The 18,554-nt window shown below is 39.5% G+C and overlaps 1 protein-coding gene across 1 annotated transcript in view; it reads left to right on the plus strand.

Annotated features, from left to right (window-relative positions):
* The window catches only part of Elavl4 (ELAV like RNA binding protein 4), a 137,479-nt gene that overhangs the window by 26,259 nt on the left and 92,666 nt on the right, over positions 1-18,554 (plus strand). The window lies entirely within an intron of this gene.

Here is an 18,554-nt window from a genome sequence, read left to right on the forward strand (position 1 = left end):
AAATCATCGCATTGCACTACTTGGACCCCTCCCCCAGAGTAATTAGAACATTACCTAGCATCATTTAATGTGAATGTGTGTGTGTGTGTGTGTGTGTGTCTGTTGTAATGGTAATGATAGTAGCTATGACAGTAATTTCATAAAAAGCACACACATGCTCTTGGGCAGCAGTTACATGTGCAAAACAGCCATAAATAAGAAAGAATGGAGTGAGGAGTGGAGAACCATGAAGCATTCTCTTAATGTCATGACATTATGAGCTAGAATTTACAAAGCCCTGCTTGTATCACAGACTACTGTCTTTCTTTGACCCCTGGGCTGCCATATGCAAAGCTGTACAATGAGTGTTTTCTGAGTAATTCTCTTAACAAGCATGCTCATCCAGCAGTCGTCTTATAGATGCCAGAATTCAAACCCACTTACAAGGCAACTCTCCAGGGGGACCTGGGACTGAACAAAGTGGGTAGAGGTCTTACCTTAAAGCCAAGATGTTCCTTTGATTTTATCAAACAGCCTCAAGATTTCCGAGAGAATGGAACAGCCAGTCCAACTCACAGCCTATCAGCACTGACCCCTTGTGGATGGAATTGCTCCCTCCTCTGTAGCAGAGATCAAGCAAATAAAGGGGATTAGGTCTGGTATTCCTTGAAGTCTCCAGGAATCTCTTTTTCAGGGACCTCCTAATGCAAATCACATATCCTAGTGATTTCATTATTCCCTTCCTCCTCCACCTTCATACCTATCATCTGGCTCCTGAACGTAGCCATTCCAGTTATGACTGTGTTTCTGTGTTACTCACTCCATTGTAAGCTAGGCCTTACTCTTTTTGCATCGCCTGCTACCTTAAAATACTGGCTTCTACTGAGTGACATCTTCCAGAACTGAGATATAATCACTGTTCATCTAACATCAAATAATAAATTCTGGGAAATTAATTTACTTAAGGTGGTCAGTATCCCGCCTTTAAAGGTGAAATGAAGGGCAGGAAATGGAGCACAGGGTCAAGTACTCACCCAGTTTGTGCAAGATCTGGGTCCAATCGTCAGCATCAAAAATACAAGTGAGGTAATAATGTCACAGGTTTCATTTCTTGATATGCAGATTCTTTGATGTGGATCACCAGGAGAAAGGACAGGAAGAAATGGGTTAAAAAAAGAGAGAATGAAGCGGAGGCAGAAGTAGGGCTGCTGTCCATCCTCAGTGAATGCTCAGCCTACCCTGTGAGGAGGGCTGAGGCTGCCATACCTAGACAGAATGGTCCTGACTCCAACACTTTGTATTGATGAGTTACTGGATACAGGTGCCTCACAGGGCCTCGTGACCTTGAAAGAGACAACTCTCAGTCAAGGCAATTCCGAAGACAGGTAACTAGAAAGGACTACGTCCTTCAGCTCTGGGTGATGGTTTGGGCACACCAACAACTTCTGCTGAAATGACTTCAGAATGTTATGGGAAAGCATAAAATGCTATGCTAAACAAGGCTAAGGATCTAGAACACATTTGTTGTCATTCATATTAACAGCAGCATCATGGACTCAGTAAGAATGTCTTCAAATGAATCCGATCTGTCTTCTTAGAGCAGCTCCTTAGTGAGAATCATGAAGTCTGTGTGTTCCCTTGTTTTCATTCTGCTCACTTCCCTGCAGACACCCTTTCCCCTCTCTCTTTTGTTATTAATCTCGTCTTAAAAGTGCTTATGCTATCCTATTTTAAAACCTCTAGGGTTGGTTTGATTTGATTTCCTTTCCACTGAAATGACTATTCTGAACTCTGACCTTAATCCGGGATGGTTAGAGCTGCTGAAAGCCCTTTCGTGACTATCTATCTATCTTCACACTTTATATTCTGGAGAAGCTTAGAGAAATTCTAAGTCTAAATGCAGTCTTTAAACATTGCTAACATTAACAGTTCCTATCCATGGGGTTAATTAAATGTAAATGAGTGCTGGCCCTAGCATTCCCAACATTGTAATGACCCTGGGGTCAGTTCTGTGGGCTTGTAGAGCACACAGACATCAGAATACCTTAGCAAAAGCTGTCAATGGGAAAGATAAATGTTCTAGAGATCAAGAATATTGAGCAAGTCAGAGTCAATTCCAGTAACCAGCTGCTTATAGACAAGAGCTATGTGTGGGAGTTCAAAGGTGTAATACATTGTTGATTTCACACTTTCATCAGAGAGAGAGAGAGAGAGAGAGAGAGAGAGAGAGAGAGAGAGAGAGAGAGCTAAGCTGGTTTTTAATTCTGAACTCATATGATTTATCTCAAATGTATGTATAGGCATACATATATCTAACTCATAAATCTTTTTGTGTCACTTCTCAGCAGAGCCAAAAGGCTTAGTGGAGCCCTTCTACATCCATAAATATGCCAGGAATTGTATGTTCCTGTCTATTTCTCTTTTAGTATTAGAGATCAAACCCAGGGCTTATGAATACTAGACAAACACTCTACCAGTGAACCGTGTCCCCAGCTGTTCCTACCTTTGTGCATGTCATTTCTGTTCTCCAGAAAGCCTTCCTATTGCTGATACTTCCTTCAAGTTTCAGTTCAAACCGCTCCAGACAGCCTTCCCTGGCTTACCCACAACATTTGCTGCTCCGAATTGCCTGCTTTTCTCCCAGACAGTGAACCACAGAGTGGAGGAAAATAAATTTTGGGGCCTTTTGGAGAAGGTCAAGGTATAGAGAAAAATGGGAAAGTTATGTGTAAAACCTTCATTGTTAAAACTTATGTGTTGCAGAACCCGTGTGTGTGTGTGTGTGTGTGTGTGTGTGTGTGTGTGTGTGTGTGTGTAAGAGAGAGAGAGAGAGGAGAGAGACAGAGAGCTAGTCTCCAACCTTAAGAACCAAGAGTCATAGAATCATGGTTTGATCCCAGGATTAGAAGCTCCTAAGGTTAGGCTTTCTGACAAAAGGAAAATGTCCCCCTGACTGCCCTCTTGTGGAAGAGCTGAAAGAGCCCAAAGACTACAAATGTATAAACACAAACCTTCCCCAGCCCCAGAATGATGTTCTAGACTTTCCTTTATCCTGGTTAATCAAGCTGACATACGAAGCAAGGCATGCCCCCGAATGAATTTGTGCCTGATAAATCAGACGGCTTTTTAAGTATGCAGAACGCCCAGAGTGAAGGCTGTGAGCAGCAAGCCCCCGAAGAAAGGCTGTGTATGGAAGAGGTTTGGTGGGCAAGTGCTGCAGGCACTCCAGCTTTCCCTAGCACATCTTCATAGTCTGAAGAACATACTATTAAGCAAGAGTACTGTAAGTTCTGCTTAGAAGAAGCAGAACTTAGAGTTCTTGCCATGCCGAAAACCACCTGCAGAGCTGCGTTAAATTACTGATCTCTTTAGGAACCCATGAGACTGTGATTTAGAAATCATCCCAGGGTGATTCTAATGGAGGTTCTTCGTACATCTTGGTGGTGGGATAGGTTTTGTACACCCATTTATATACTTTTCCACAACCAGGATGACTTGGTGTTTGGAATGTGGATGGCCCCATTGATTCATACATTTGAGTATTTGGTCCATGGTTGGTAGAACTATTTAAGATGGAGGCGTGTCCTTGTTGGAGTGGCTGTGTCACTAGGAGTGGACTATCAAGGACAGCCTCTGCTCCATAGTGAATACTATCACAATAAACAACAAGCAAGTGAGAAGATACACACAATAATAACATATTATTCATTCCACCTAGAAAATAACTTGACTAATGCATGTAACTTGGTAGAGCATCAGTACGCTAAGCATCCCAAATCTAAAATCTAATTATGTTCAATGTGTACCATTCTGCTAAAGTCCATGCCAGACCCAGCGTTGCTCTCACCTTGCCTATGAATCAGAAGGAAATCACAGCTACTGCTCCAGCACCTGTCTGCCTGCCACCCAGGTTCCCTACCATGATAGTCATGCATTAACCCCTGAAAATTGTAAGGAAGCCCCCAGTTAAATATTTTCTCCTTAAAGTTGCGTTGGTGATGACAACGTTTGAGTAACCATAAATTAAGATAGTGATTTTTTTAATAGAACTCATGATTTCAGATATTCTAATTCATCATGCTTGTGAGAGTACTCTTTTGAGACCTCAATCCCTAGTTTGGCCTGGAAGACATGGTTTTCATTTTCATCCATTGTAACTGTTGGTTAGAAATATTTGAGCCATAATTTTGAGACAGGTTTTCCTTTCTCCTTCTGTCCATCCTTTCCTTGTGTTGTACTTACCTACTTGTCTGTCTGTCTATATACCATCTTCCACCTGTATTTATGAATTGGCTCTCATTATGTCCTGTGGACCCTGGAATTTGGGCCGTTCTTGTGCATGTTCGTGCACACACACGTGATTTTGTGCCTGTGCAGTGGTGCATGCACTTTTGTGCAAATACATACCAGAGGCTGACAGTGTGTCTTCCTCCATTACTACTCACTCCATTTTTTTTTTTTTTTGAAACAAAGTCTCTCAGTGAACTGGGAGCTTGCCAAATTGAATACACTAGCTGGCCAATAAGTCTCAGGGATCCCTCCTGTCTCTGCATCGCCAATGCCAGAATTATAGGTGCACACCATTATGCCTGCATGGTGAACTTTTGAGTGCTGGAGATCTAACTTGGGTCTTCCTCTTGCATGGCAAGCACATTACAAGCTGAGCCACCTCCTTAACCTCTGGGATCTTTTGAGAAGGAAAGAAGGAAGGCATTAGTCATGAAATAACTCTCCCAGGGCACAGTACTTACACTAGTCATTCCTAGAACAGATATCAGGCACCTGGAGCTCTATGGGCTTCTTATGTACATTTCTACCAGTCTAACAAGGTACTACAAATCATAGGCGAGGAAACTGGAACTTAAAGAGGTTATATGCCACTTAAGTTATCTCCAAACCTGAACCCAAGTTTTTTGGCTTTGGCACTCCACACTACCTTTCACAAGGTGAGCATAACTAACTATTGCAGGTAGGCTCCGGGCGCATCAGCCTTCTCTAAGTCCCTTAGTCAGTTTTGTTGTCAATAAACATAATATGTTAGTAGCAAACTCCATGTTTCAGAAAGCATGTTAGCAAAATTAAGAACTTCTACATAGCACTAACACCTTCCTGGATTCTGGGAAATATGAAATCAGTACTGAATAAAATAGAAAGAAGAATGCATAGTGATTTCTTTTAGAGATTTCTAAAGGTAATTTTAGAGCTGAGCTGGGCAGTCATGTGTCTTCATTCTGGATTTTGTAGAGAACATTCAGCATTGTTGACATTCCTACAAAGTCAGTAACAACTTGTTGGGTATTTCAAGATGTAGTCAGTCTTTCCATTACAGCAAATGCACTTCCATTAGCACACAAGACATCTCTAGCTGTCATAATCTGGGTCACATTTGTGAAGAGTTCATTTTGCTGAGCCTCACAAGTAGCAAGAGTCAAAAAAAAATAAGATTGTCCCTAGCCCCTTTCCCTCAGTATCAGTCCTGAAGTATGGGGAAAGACCATTTCAGAACAAAATAAGAGGGTTACCTTGCCATAACTGATACATGCATGTCCAAATGCCATTTCAGTATCATCTTCTGGGTCTGGGGAGATGACTCAGCTGTTAAGAGCAATTGTTATTCTTGCAGAGGACACAGGTTCATTTCCCAGACCCACATGGTGGCTCATAACCATCCAATAATTCGTTTCAATACCATCTCTTTTGACCTCTGCAGGCACCAGACAGATAAATGTTGCACAGACATACATGTGAGCAAAACACTTAGACACATAAAATAAAATAATTCTATTTTTTAAAAAAAATCTCCTCATAGGTAAAATATTTTATTTACATATCAATTTAAAAGGTAGCCTAAAGTAGGTAACATTTAATGCATAGCATGGTCAAACCTTGACCCTCTGAGGTGAAGACCCAGTAGGAAGCTGGTGGATCTAACTGTATTTAGGAGCTGCAAGCCTCTTCCTGAGACAGGTGATAAAAGGAGATAAAGTTTTTGAAATCTTCTTTTATCAGTGTTATTTAGCTAGTTGTAAGAGGAGATGTTTCCATATGTGTTTGTAAATAGCTAGAAGTCTTCTTTGTGGTAACTATTCATGCATTTTGTCTTAGTCCATGTGTGTTGATGTCCTTTGTATTATACCTATAGTAAAAAGCACTTTCCAGTTTGTTCCCCTTTATGTTTTGCTGTTTTGGTTGGCCTGACGTGATCCATTTTTATCAATATTTCTCCCTTTTAATGTGCATTTAAGCCTCTAAACATCCAAAATTGAATAAATTATTACTTAGATTTTTGCAAAATTATTTCATGACTTGATAAGTAGGGCTTCTTTGGAAAGGGGTTTGTTAATTGCATAAAGGAACATCAAAGTCATGAATTGTAAATATGTATCTCTTTAGCATTTTATTCAAAATTGGCATGAAGATTTTTCCAATTTGGCTTTGAAAAATAAGTTTCAAAACAAAGCGTATAGGTATTTCCTTTTTTAGTTCCCTGGAACCATTCAGCTTTTCTCCTCTATTTTTTTTCATCATGCACACTTTCCCTGCTCTCTCCTGGAAGAATATGCAAAGGACCCTTTTAGATTACTAATACAATAAGGATGTTTTCAAAGGTTAAAAGATCTTGGGAATTCTTGGGAAATTGTTTGGTGACTCTGCAATGGAATTAATAAAGTCAGGAGTATGCATCCTATATAAGATGTATTTTCTCTGACCCCTGCTTCCTACCTTCCTGGGAATATTGCATCCCTACCTCAGGTAATTGGATTGTAGCTACTGTTCCTTTGCTATGTGCTTCTGAGAGAAGGGGAATTGTGTGTAATATTGACAAGAAGGGGCTGCTATAGTGTGAGAGTATTGTCTCAGAGGCTCTGCCGATCCAAGGCCAGACCTTCATTCTGGGCTTTCGAGTCACTCTTTGGCCTCTGCTGTTTCTTAGTAAAAGAGAGAGACCTCCCATTGTCGCCCTTTATTTTTCCAAGAGAGAATGCCCGCATCAAGAAAGAAGATGGGCTTAGGGAGTCAATCAGTTATCTCTGGGATGAAAATTAAAGAAAAGAAGCCTAGAGTTTAAGGATATTTATTTTATCATATGTCATTTTCTCTAGGAAGACCATTTGAGAGCAGGGTTTTTTTTTTTTTTTTCCTTAATTGCGATACTGATTTGGATCTCCCAAATACCCTACCAGAAGTGGGATTCGGTTTATTTTAAATGAATGTGTTTTCTCATTTAAAGCCACTTACTGTAACGGAGAAACAGAGATACAGAAGGGGGAGAACCTCAGCCAGGGTAACCAACTAGTTAGTGATAAATCAGAGGCACTTCGCACTCATGCCTTCCACTCTGATGCTTACCATCCTCTCTTCCCACAGTCTCCAGCAACATATATTTACAGCTTGAACAATAAACAACAGATAACACCCCTATTATAGCTTTTAAATCTTGACTAGACTAACCCATTGATGATACCTATATTTTTGTCTTTAGTATTCCACCTTATTGATACGACTAAAATGTAGCCACTGTAGAAATAGATACTGATATTCTATATGAAAAATTGATATGGATGGAATTATGCGTTCAAAATTCACATGTTGAACCTCTAGCTTCTAATATAACTGTATTTGTAATATAGAGCTTCAGAAGGTGATTAAATTTAAATGGGATCTTAAGAATGGGTCCTATCTAATAGGATTTATGGCCATATAAGTAGAGCAGGCTCTCTCTGTCATGTGAGGATACAGGAAGTAGACAGATATTTGTAAGAGGCTCCTTACTGGTATATGACCATGCTGAACTCTAGTCTCATACTTCCAGCTTTCATAATTGTAAGAAAATAAATATCTCTTGCTTAAACCACCCAGTCTATGACATTTTATCATGGCAACCCAAATTAACTAATATAAAAGTTTTATTGTCTTGTTAAAGTTTTGTTCCTAGACAGGCACAATTGTGCACTCCAATGATTTCAATATAGGAAGCAGAGGCAGGAGGATTGTGAGTTTGAGCCATCCACCAACCCACAGCCTTGTCTCAAATCGTCAACAACAACAAAAAAAATGATTCCTGGACCCAATATACATGCAAATTGCAAGCCCCATCTGCGTATTAGAAAAATAGTTCTTATCAGGTATGATAGTACATGTCTGCAATTGTAGTACTTGAGAGCTGAAGTCAGGATTCAGGAACAGCCTCACTTACGTGTCCAGCTCCTGTCTTAAAATATCAAATAAAAAAGAAGAAAATTTATTCCAATTATTCCCTTACTGCTTCATGCACTTGTTGTGAATACTTGAGAGCACTTGCTTTAATTGTAAGAAATGGCCTGTTGTCTAGAACCCTGGCTCATAAACAGACCTAGTGGATGGAAGCTGATCTGTCACCTATTGAATCAGGAATAAAGGGTATATCATGATGTCACTGTGGCCAGAGACTTTGCTGAACTCGGAACCCTTTCCTGAATCCCAGAAATTACTTAATTATATGTGCACACTCATAGCATGTGTGTAAAACATCTGAGTCATCCTTTAAGAGAGAAATCTTCTAACTCTTGCTTTGTGTCTGTAAACCAACTCTTTCCCAGCACACCTCCGCAAAGCTCTGAGCCTCTCATCTTCCTCCCTGCAGTGTTGGTGTCCTTGCACTAATGGAGTCAGCTGATATCCAAATTGGAAACTAATCTTTAACAATGCAACCTTGAACCAAATGTGCAACCTCTCATAAAGTTCTTTTAAAAAGAACAAACCAACTGATGACCTGTGGGTCTTAGTCAGAGCTGTTGTGCTGCTTCCACAACGTTAGCCACCAAATGCCCTTCACCTTCAAGGACAAAACCCGCACCTTCAAGCACTCAGGGTACTGGAAACCAGGGAAGAAGAAAGAGTGCCCACCCACTCACCTAGCTGGCGCCCCTCACATTCTCCCACAGACCCTACTTTCTGCATGCTAGACAGCAGAATAATCCATTAAACTTTGGCAAGTGGCCACAGTGCTTTGGATTATTCTTGTAACTATTTCTACTTATGTTTAGAAGTTGTTCTGTGAAGCAGGCAGAATGCAGTCATGGCTCCATTTCACAGTCAAGGATGCTGATTCTAAGCAAGTATTGGAATCTCTGTGACAAAGGAATCCTCATATGAATGAGGCACCTTGTAAATGAATGAACTCCTCAAATATCTGGCATAGTGCTGAGTAAAAAGAACTAGACATGGTCTCCAGCCTTGTAGAATTCTCAACGTAGCAGAAGGTAACGGCATGTAAACTAGTTATGACAACGTGAAAAATTCTGTTAGGGTGTAAAAAAAAAATGGAAGGAGGGTACCTAAGTTAGAGTCTTAAAATCAGAAGTTTAATGGAAGAGATAAAGCATTATTAACTTACAAAATTTTTGTTTATGATTCCAAGATAATCTTCATAGTTTCAGTGATTTTTATCTACTTTTATTACTTTGAGAATTTCTTGCATATATACAGTGCATTTTGATCATAGTCTCCCTCCTATAATTCCTCCTAACTCCTCCCAGATTCATCGACTTCTGTGTCTAATTTGTGCTGCCCATGGATATAGTGTCATCCACTGGAGCATGGTAAAGCTACCAGGGATCACACCCTTAAAGATAACTGGCTCATCCTTCCCAAGAAGCCAACAACTGTGCCTAGAACCTTAGTTCAGAATTAGTGGCTTGATCCTGTGCAGGTCTTCAGCACACAACAATGAGTTTGTAAGTGTGGTGGTCCTGTTATGTCTAGAAGACACTGTTTCTCTATGGTCCTTCCAACCTCTGGCTCTTACAGTCTTTCTCCCTCCCCTTCTTCTATGGTCCCTAATGGTGGGGAGAGAAGAGTAATATAAATATCCTATCTATGGTTAAGCCCTTCACAGTCACTTATTCTCTATACTTTAACTAGTTGTGAGCTTCTTCATTGACTATCATCCACTGCACAAAGAAACTTTTCTGGTAAGGTCTGCAAGATGCACTGTGAATACAGAGATATGAATTTAAGAGGCAGTTTTGTTCACTCCTGGTACTTATGCGCTCCCTAAACATGAGTTCTTGCCAGACTTACAGTACCAAGCATGTGTTCTTTCTGTAGAGTAGGCATTGAATTATATCAGGAAATGAGTTGTTATCCTCCACAACATTAATGCCGCTATTGCACCATGAGCATTTCTGGCCATGCTGGTTATTATTATACTTTACATGGTTTGCAACTGGGTAAGACTATTGAGTAGTGTTTCTGCCAGAAGCCTACATAACAACTTCTGGCTTTATTAAAGTTAATCAATAAGGAGGAAGCTTTCTGGTCAGTATCAACTTGATTTTTCTATGTCCTATGGTCAAAGTATGTGGTGGCTTCAGCAATAGGGCCTTACTATCAATTTCTGGTTGACAATCAAGAACAATGCCAATAGTCTGTATTTTTTGGATACATTGGTGGCGGATCTTCAGGATACTTCTGACCAATGACTTGAGAAGATTTCCTGCACCCCTGGCACTAGGCCTATTATTTGGCAACCTGTAGCTTCTGGGAGGAGCACTATTCTCCCAATAAGGAAGTATAATGATAACTAGACTATATGAAAAAAAGATTTAGAAAGCATAAACATCCTTAGTGTTACTTATTCCTTCCTACCTCCTCTTCTGTCCCACTTACCCATCCCTCTCCTCACTTAAACTTCTCTCCCAGTCTCCCTTTAATTCTTCCTTCCCTCCTTTAGGATCATCCCTCCCCCTCATCAATCTTTTGGTATACTTTTTAAACTTTGGTTTAATTTCAGCATTCTCTCAAGCGTTTTTGATTTGTTCAAAGGGCTAGAAAAGGGTGTTTTCTCCGAGTGTACTACAGGAGAGACAAGAAAGGTGCCAGGTGCAAGGAGAATGCAGCTGATTGCTAAAACCACCTGCAGAAAACTAGCCTGATGGGGAATTCAATAGCCAAGGGATTTATACCTTTAAGGGTTCCGCAAACTCTGGCATTTGGAGTTTACCATGTGAAGTACAACAATCCTTAGTTGATGTTTGCATGCTAGAGAGACAGGTGGGGATTGTGAAAGCTGCTCACAGGAGGCCGTTGGAAGTCTATGATGCCAAATGAGTGCAGAATGGCAAAGGGTAAATAGGCTCAGCCAGGGTTACGCACATCACTCTGGGTGTCTTGTCTCTTTCTTATTATAATGATGGCATCTAAATGTCTCTGTTCAAATTGTCTTAAGGGTTAAGTGGCTCCTCATGAATAAAGAGACTAATCTTTGAAAGCCTGTGACTTTCCCCACAACTTCTCCCTTCCTGTTCCACCTTCCCTATTCTTCCACATCAGTCCATTTTCCTTTCCAGCAGTTAGAAGTGCGTAAAGAAAGAAATTCTGAAATGCTTTATTCAGATTTGCACCACTGTGGTTTCTTCAGGACAGGGTGACACAGAAACTCCTGAAATATGAAGTCCAGTGTTGCTGTGACTTTACTGAATTAACAACCAAGATTGGTCAAAATGGGCTAATAACATTAACAAATCTCAGAGGTGTAACACAGTCAAGGTCATTTCTCAACGTGGGGCTGCAGGAGACCCTTCTCCACACAGTCTTTCAGGACCCAGCGTCTTTCCCAGTCGCTGAATTCCTTAGTGTTCTTCCTCATATAGTTCTGTATCTATCTACTCAGGAGGCAGAAGGAAAATAAGTGTCATATCATACAGAAGGTTAAGGGCCAGGTTTCAGAATGATGTATCTCACTTCCACCTCCACTCCGCTGGTGAACACTCAGTCATTCAGCTCCACTGTAGTCTAGCTGGGTTGCCAGGCAGAAAACCAACAGGATTTGGTGGATGCAGTACCTACTCCATGGAAAGAGCCAACTCCTACCTACTCCAAGGTAAGAGCTAACTTAAAATTATTGGAAAAGGGTTATTGCACTCACTGTCAAAGAAAAAGGCTGTGAGAATAGTGTGGCTCTTTGTTGGAAAGTCTTTTTAGAGTAGGATGTTGGGGGAAGGTGGGACACAGTAGAAGAATGCAATAGCTTTTTCGGTCTCTGAGATTCTCTGATTCAATGAAGTAGCAGTGTTTCCGGTGCCTTAAACTGAGTTCCTGGAGTAGAAATAGAATGTTGAATTTCATTTTTTAAATTGTTCTTCCAGCTTGACGTATTGAAGATTTTTAGCACGCACGCTCACACCTGGCTGCCCGCCACCTTCTGCCATTGCAGATATGCTTACAGGAAACCGTAAGTGGATCTGCTTTTGATGCTGGCAGCATCTTACTAAAATGCTTTTGCTGGCATCATGGAACAGGAGCAGAATTCAGCTGGGACCAATAATGAGGCTATTTAGAAAGGTCTTTCTTCCACCCCCTGACAAGGCAGATGTGATGGGGATTTTTCCACTCCCATTCTGTCGATGGTGGCCGAAATTAGTTCAAGGCCATCAAAAATGTTTAGACCTTGAGAGCTGAAACCCAAGTCCCATAAAGAAGACAAATCCTCTTTCTCCTCTCTGGCAAGAGAAAAAGAAACTCATCCCAGAGACTCCCAACGCAGTAGGGTGTCACCTATTGTTCCCTAACAGACCTAGAAAAATCGCAGCCCTGACTTGGTTTGGAATAGGAAAAAAAAAATATTGGCTTCCATTAAAAACGTTTCTAGATAACATGTACAATGGCCTCCCTTGTGATCATGTTGTAGTGAAACATTTTCTTTAAGACGCTCTCACTTCTGTCATCGCATTTTAAAGTTCCCGGCTATTGTCGCATGAGGTGAGTATTTCAGGCTTTGTCCCTGTTTAGTAGATAAGGCTACTTGAGGTCCACAGAGATTAGCTGATACAAATGCAAGACTGGCACACAAACCTCTGTACTGATGCTATGCTGCCCCTAAGGTTGTGTCAGTTTTGGGGGGTGTTGGTGGGACCATTTTAACACTTTATCCATCTGTCAGTCCATTCATCTATATGTCTACCCACAAACTTTGCACCAACTGCAGATACAGAGATGAGTCATAATTTGCCTTTCACAAGTTCATAGCCTTATAGGGTTATGAAAACAATTTAAAATGAACACAAATAGGTATATGGGCAGGATATGATGACTAAGTGGGGAAGCATCAGAATTTGATACACAGCTTAGGCCTATGGTAACCCAGTACAATTCTCTGAACTTAGGGAATTGTTTGGATCTAACCCGCACCATCTAGTTCTTAACTATGTACTCTCTTTTCTTGTTCTGCTCTTGATTCATGACTAATTCTGGGCCCTGAGGTCTAGTTTTAAATACTCATGAGTCCTGAACCATGTTATATTCTTGCTACACTTCCCAACGCCAGGCTGATAACAGGGCAATCTGCATACCAAGGGACTGCTTGGTAATTTAAAAATATTTAGAAATCAAGCTGTAAACTCAAGAGAATGTTAAGAGAGTATGGCTTGATGAGATGGAAAGAATATGAACTTCCATTTAATTAGGTAACCCAGCACCACGTCAAGCATGGAAGACATTGATGTTAAAAAGAAACCTTGAACTTTTAGATGTTTATAGATTATACTAAGGGATTCTTTTTCTCAAGCATCAGTGAAGGGAAGTGGTTGATGCAGAAAATTGTGCTAATAGGTCTTAGGAGCACTAACTCAACACTCATTTAATAGGTGTTTACTGAATGTGTATTCTATTCTCCATACTCTAAGAACCCTAAGGATAAGCATGGCCTCTCCTTGGTCTATATTTCAAAGCAATGACCTTACCTATCCTGCATCTTTCATAGCTGGTTGCAAGAATAATACAGTAAACACTAAATGTTTAATGATTATGATTAGTCAGAAATAGATGTTTCTTACCCACAGTCTTACTTGGGTTTTGTATGAGTAAATTGATAACAATAACAGTGCTTGTGTTATAGAATTATTTTATATTGAATGAATGAATAATATAAAAAGCTAAAAATAGCACCTGTCAAAGCAAATGCTCACTAGGTAACACAATGTGAAAGCACTTCACAAACGGAGTAGGGTTACCTATAGCTTTCTACATAATGAATGTAAGTAAAGCTGTTGTTTAGAAGCTTTGTCCATGGGAATTTGTAGTTGTTAATAATAATTGCTTATTATGAATTAGATATGAGCCTCATCCTCCAAGAACTCAAGCTTTTTTTGAATGTTTTTTTCTTTTCTTTTTTGTGTATTCATTTATTAAATTTTTTATTCATTTTATATGCCAGCCACAGTTCCCGTTCCCTTCCCTCCTCCCACTCTCCCCACCCATCCCCATCCCATTCACTCCTCCAAAAGGATGAGGCCTAACTCAAGCTTAATAGGAAAGACAAATGTGCAAAATAAGATCACATATTCACGTATTTGTGTCAACAAACAACGTTCTATGAATTTGTGTGATGAACTAGAGATCTGCGGAGCATACTTGCAGAGTGCTCATTGAAAATGTCAAGAAGACTTGGGTTCTGTGACCCTTTCTCCACTGACTGTGTAACCTTGGACAAGCACACAGGATCATGGGGTTTATTTTATTCTCCATATCAATATCTCTTCAACCTATCTATTATCTATCTATCTATCTATCTATCTATCTATCTAAAACTATCTTAATCTTTGACAATTAATCTATCTTCCAATCATTCTTCACTTAAAGAAAAACAGGATACAATAAACCATGGACACGCTCAGATTGATAACCCAGGTTTCATGAGTACCTGAAGAAAATTTGGAAAATAAGTTATTTTAATCCTGTCCTGGATTGATATCATCTGCTTATTCTCACCTTCAGTTTTGGTGACCCCTCATCTCAGAGCCACAGTGGCCTTTCTAAGATTCCGGTCCAACCATGCTTTTCCCTTGTTTTCAGTTTGCTCGTTGGTCAGTGCAGTGTTATTTAGAATGTGCCAGATTGGTTTCCCCATTTATCACTGAGTTAATCATGGTACCAAGAACCGTGAGACAGCTGGTCAACATTATGTGACTGAACCTTACTCTCCCCTGACAGAATTTTATTTATTTATTTTTATATTGGGAATTTTCATAAAATGTTCTTTGGGAGGGTGAACACTGTTGTAAAATTAAATTGAAAATAAACTGGTCAGGCAATGGTGGCACACTCCTTTAATCCCAGCACTTGAGAAGCAGAAGCATGTGGATCTCTATGAGTTCCAGGCCAGACTGGTCTACAAAATGAGTTCTAGGACAGTCAGGAATACACCAAGAAACCCTGTCTCAAAAAACAAAACGAAAAAAAAAGAAAACAGAAGAAAAGAAAAGAACCTTCTAGATTTATAAAAGGGCTAATACTCCTGCAATGGAGCCATCCACTCTCCTTTTGCCCAAATTATTTATACATATATTTGTAAAATACATGGTAGATATGTGTTCATGTATTTACATATATACAACTATGTAATTGTTCCATACTGAATATTTAGAAGACACCATTAACTGTCTTAAATACTTGCATCACCTAGAATTTTCCAAAGTTCTATTTCGCCTGTTTTGGTTACACAGGTCATGAGAGTATGGGTCAACAGTGATTTCTCTCACTACAATGTCAACAACTTCTTTTTGCTTTACTGTGCCATTCAGAACTACTGGAATTGTCTGTGGCTAAGCACCTCTTCAGCTATGGAAACACTTATCTGTGTACAGATCATCAATGTTATCTTTACTAAATAAAGTTGCATACCACGCCCATCTTTATCAATGAAACATTGTCACTGTTAAAATCTCATGACTTTAGCTCAATGGATTTGCCTCAGAGAGAAACTCCTACTGTGGAGTTTTTAGTTTCAATCACAAGTGTTTCTAAGAAGGAAAAAGACATTTCCCTACTATTATCTAAGTTACACTTCATAACACAAGAAATGGATTACTTTGGATGGGTGAAATCAAATTATCTTTACAATGCATCCATTTTCAAATATTTCTAAGAGAAGTCTTATCTTAGCCTGTTTTGTGAATATATTCATAGTACTTTAGCAAATATTTACTGAGTACTAACTATAACAACCTCTGTGCTTAACTAGAGGGAAGCAAAGACAAATAAGAATAGTCCTTGCCCTTGAGCACCTTGGAGGTGGGTGGGAGAAACAGACCTGCAATAGCTGTCAGAGTGCTCTAGCATGAAGTTGTAGTGGCAGGAAGAGCATGCTCTATCAAAGCTCAGATTATGGAAAAGTTCATTTTGCTTAGTGGGGTGGAGGATTTGAAGGAGAAATAGGATTTTCCAGGAAGAGAAGGCTTTTCAAATAGAAGAACCAACAAAAACAAGTCATGGAGTAGAAGAGCCAAGTGTTGTGGGGGAAATGGATTACCATGTCTAGAAGTGTCATGGAAAGAAGGGTCCCAGTAGAGCCCCAAGACTTAAAGGAGAACCACATTGAAAAGAGCCTTGAATGTCAGATTGGATCTGAGAAGTGAGACTCTTAAGCGGATTTTGAGACAGGAAAGTAAACAGAACCTAGGCAAACTGTATGAAATTGACAATATTTGACCTAAAAAAATAATTTCATGTGTTTCAACCTGATTCAAAAATACTCAATGGGCTAGAAAAATGATTCAGCAGTTAAGATCACTTGCTGCTCTTTCAGAGGACCCAAGTTCAGTTACCAACACCCATGCTAGGCAGCTCATAACCATCTGTTGGTTCAGCCACAAGGAACCTGACAGTCTCTTCAGGCCTCTGCATACATCCACACACAAGTGTGCATATGCACACACATTAAACAAAGAAAAGAAAGCTGTAAAAATTACTTAACATGTTTGAGTACTTATCAGTGTATCAGACCCTCTAATATAAACCTTATATGGATGATCTTTTTACATTCTCACTACAATTACTATTGTTCCAATTTTAAATAGGATGTCCCAGGAGTTGATAAAGTATCTACAGACTTGGTCAAGGTCCTAGTCCTAACTTCTAGGAATAGATGGTCTCAGTGATTTTATCCAAGCAACCCCAGCTCTACATTTTATTAAAATATTTCCAATAACCAGAATGGATATCAGAATATCATAATAGGAACCTTGCTTTTCATCTGAGAAAGATTTTAAATCTCCATTGAAAGCTTTTGTGTGTGTGTGTGTGTGCAACATTATTACACTGTAAAGTAAGTTGGAAATCTGAGTTAAAGGCTTGGAAGTTGACTCAGTGGGTAAAAATGTAAGTGTGAAAGCCAAAGTTCAAATTCTCAGGACCCACATAAAGCTGGGTGTGGTAGCACATGCCTGAAATCCCAGAGAATCTATGATAAAATGGAAGGTAGAAACAAGAGAATCTCTAAGAGCTCATAGTACACACCGATAAAGACAACAGAGAAAGAACACTATTTTATACAAGAGGGAGAACAAGGCCTAACATCTAAGCTTGTCCACTGTCCCCAGTGTGCATGCCACATGACTGAGCATACATACACACACACACACACACACACACACACACACACATACTAATACACACACACACACGGTAATACACACACAAAGATTTGGGGGTTAACTTTACCTAAATTCTTGTTTAGTTAAAACCTCCTTATTTATAGATACTATGTCTTAGCGCTAAGATTTCAAGTGTCATTTAGTTATTTTTTTTAATCTGTTCAAGAAGATTGTGATCCAGTGAGAAGTGATTTTCCTAAGTTCACAAAATCACTAATGGCAGAGACAGTCTGTTCTTGAGGTTTCCTGGCCCCTTCCTGTATTCTCCCTACTGTAAATTAAAATGGATCTTACTTTTATAAAGGTTTGTTGAACAGCTACTGTCATGAAGGGCATTATTATTAACATGTTTTATTCTACACTTGGAAATGCATGAAGTTTGTGTTGGATCGACAACTACACGAGAGATGTAGAAGAATCCATCTTTTAGCTCCCTGTGTCTTGGAATTGGCACACAGAGATTGCATAGTCCAATTTATAATACACTTTTGAAGATGAAGCGACCTGCTGAGACTGTGTGCTAAGCAGGCATGTGTTTTATTTCTGCCTCAAAGTACCCATGTACTAGCAGACAATAACAAATTTCAAACCAGGGTTTGTACTTTACTTAAATAATGAAACCTTAAGAGTTTCAAAGGCCTTGAACAGGTTAGAAGCTTTAATGCTATGCATAACATAGGTGACACACATTTAGAGTCACAGGATTTTTTGAGGGCTAGGAAGACTTCTTTAAAGCTTTCTCACTTCACTGGCAATGTACAAAAAATTAAATGTGATGGGTATTTGATCGCCCTGCACTCCATTTTATGTATAATGAATCAGGCAAAGTAAGTATCAAATAATGAAATCAGTAAGTCCTAATTTGGAGCTAAGTTGATATGTTTTTATGTTTTGTCCTTATTGTACACAGAACCTTGGGTTCCATCTAACATTGTAAAATCCTAATGAAGGTTTTTAACATGGTGGGTTTTAAGTATTTGCTCTTCTCAGGAACGGTGTAATGATGCATAGCTAAATAGTGATATCTATGTCACTGATATTTTAAAAGAATTATATATAACCAAAATTTCTGTAGGAGCCCAAGGTTAATGGTAATTTTATATTTTTTAATCAGGTACCTAAAAATAATTTCAAAGTAGGATCAGGGCCTTTCCAGAGACTGGA

This window comes from Myodes glareolus, chromosome 3 (genome assembly GCF_982192425.1).
Source record: "Myodes glareolus chromosome 3, mMyoGla1.1, whole genome shotgun sequence".
In the NCBI taxonomy this organism is placed as follows: Eukaryota; Metazoa; Chordata; class Mammalia; order Rodentia; family Cricetidae; genus Myodes; species Myodes glareolus.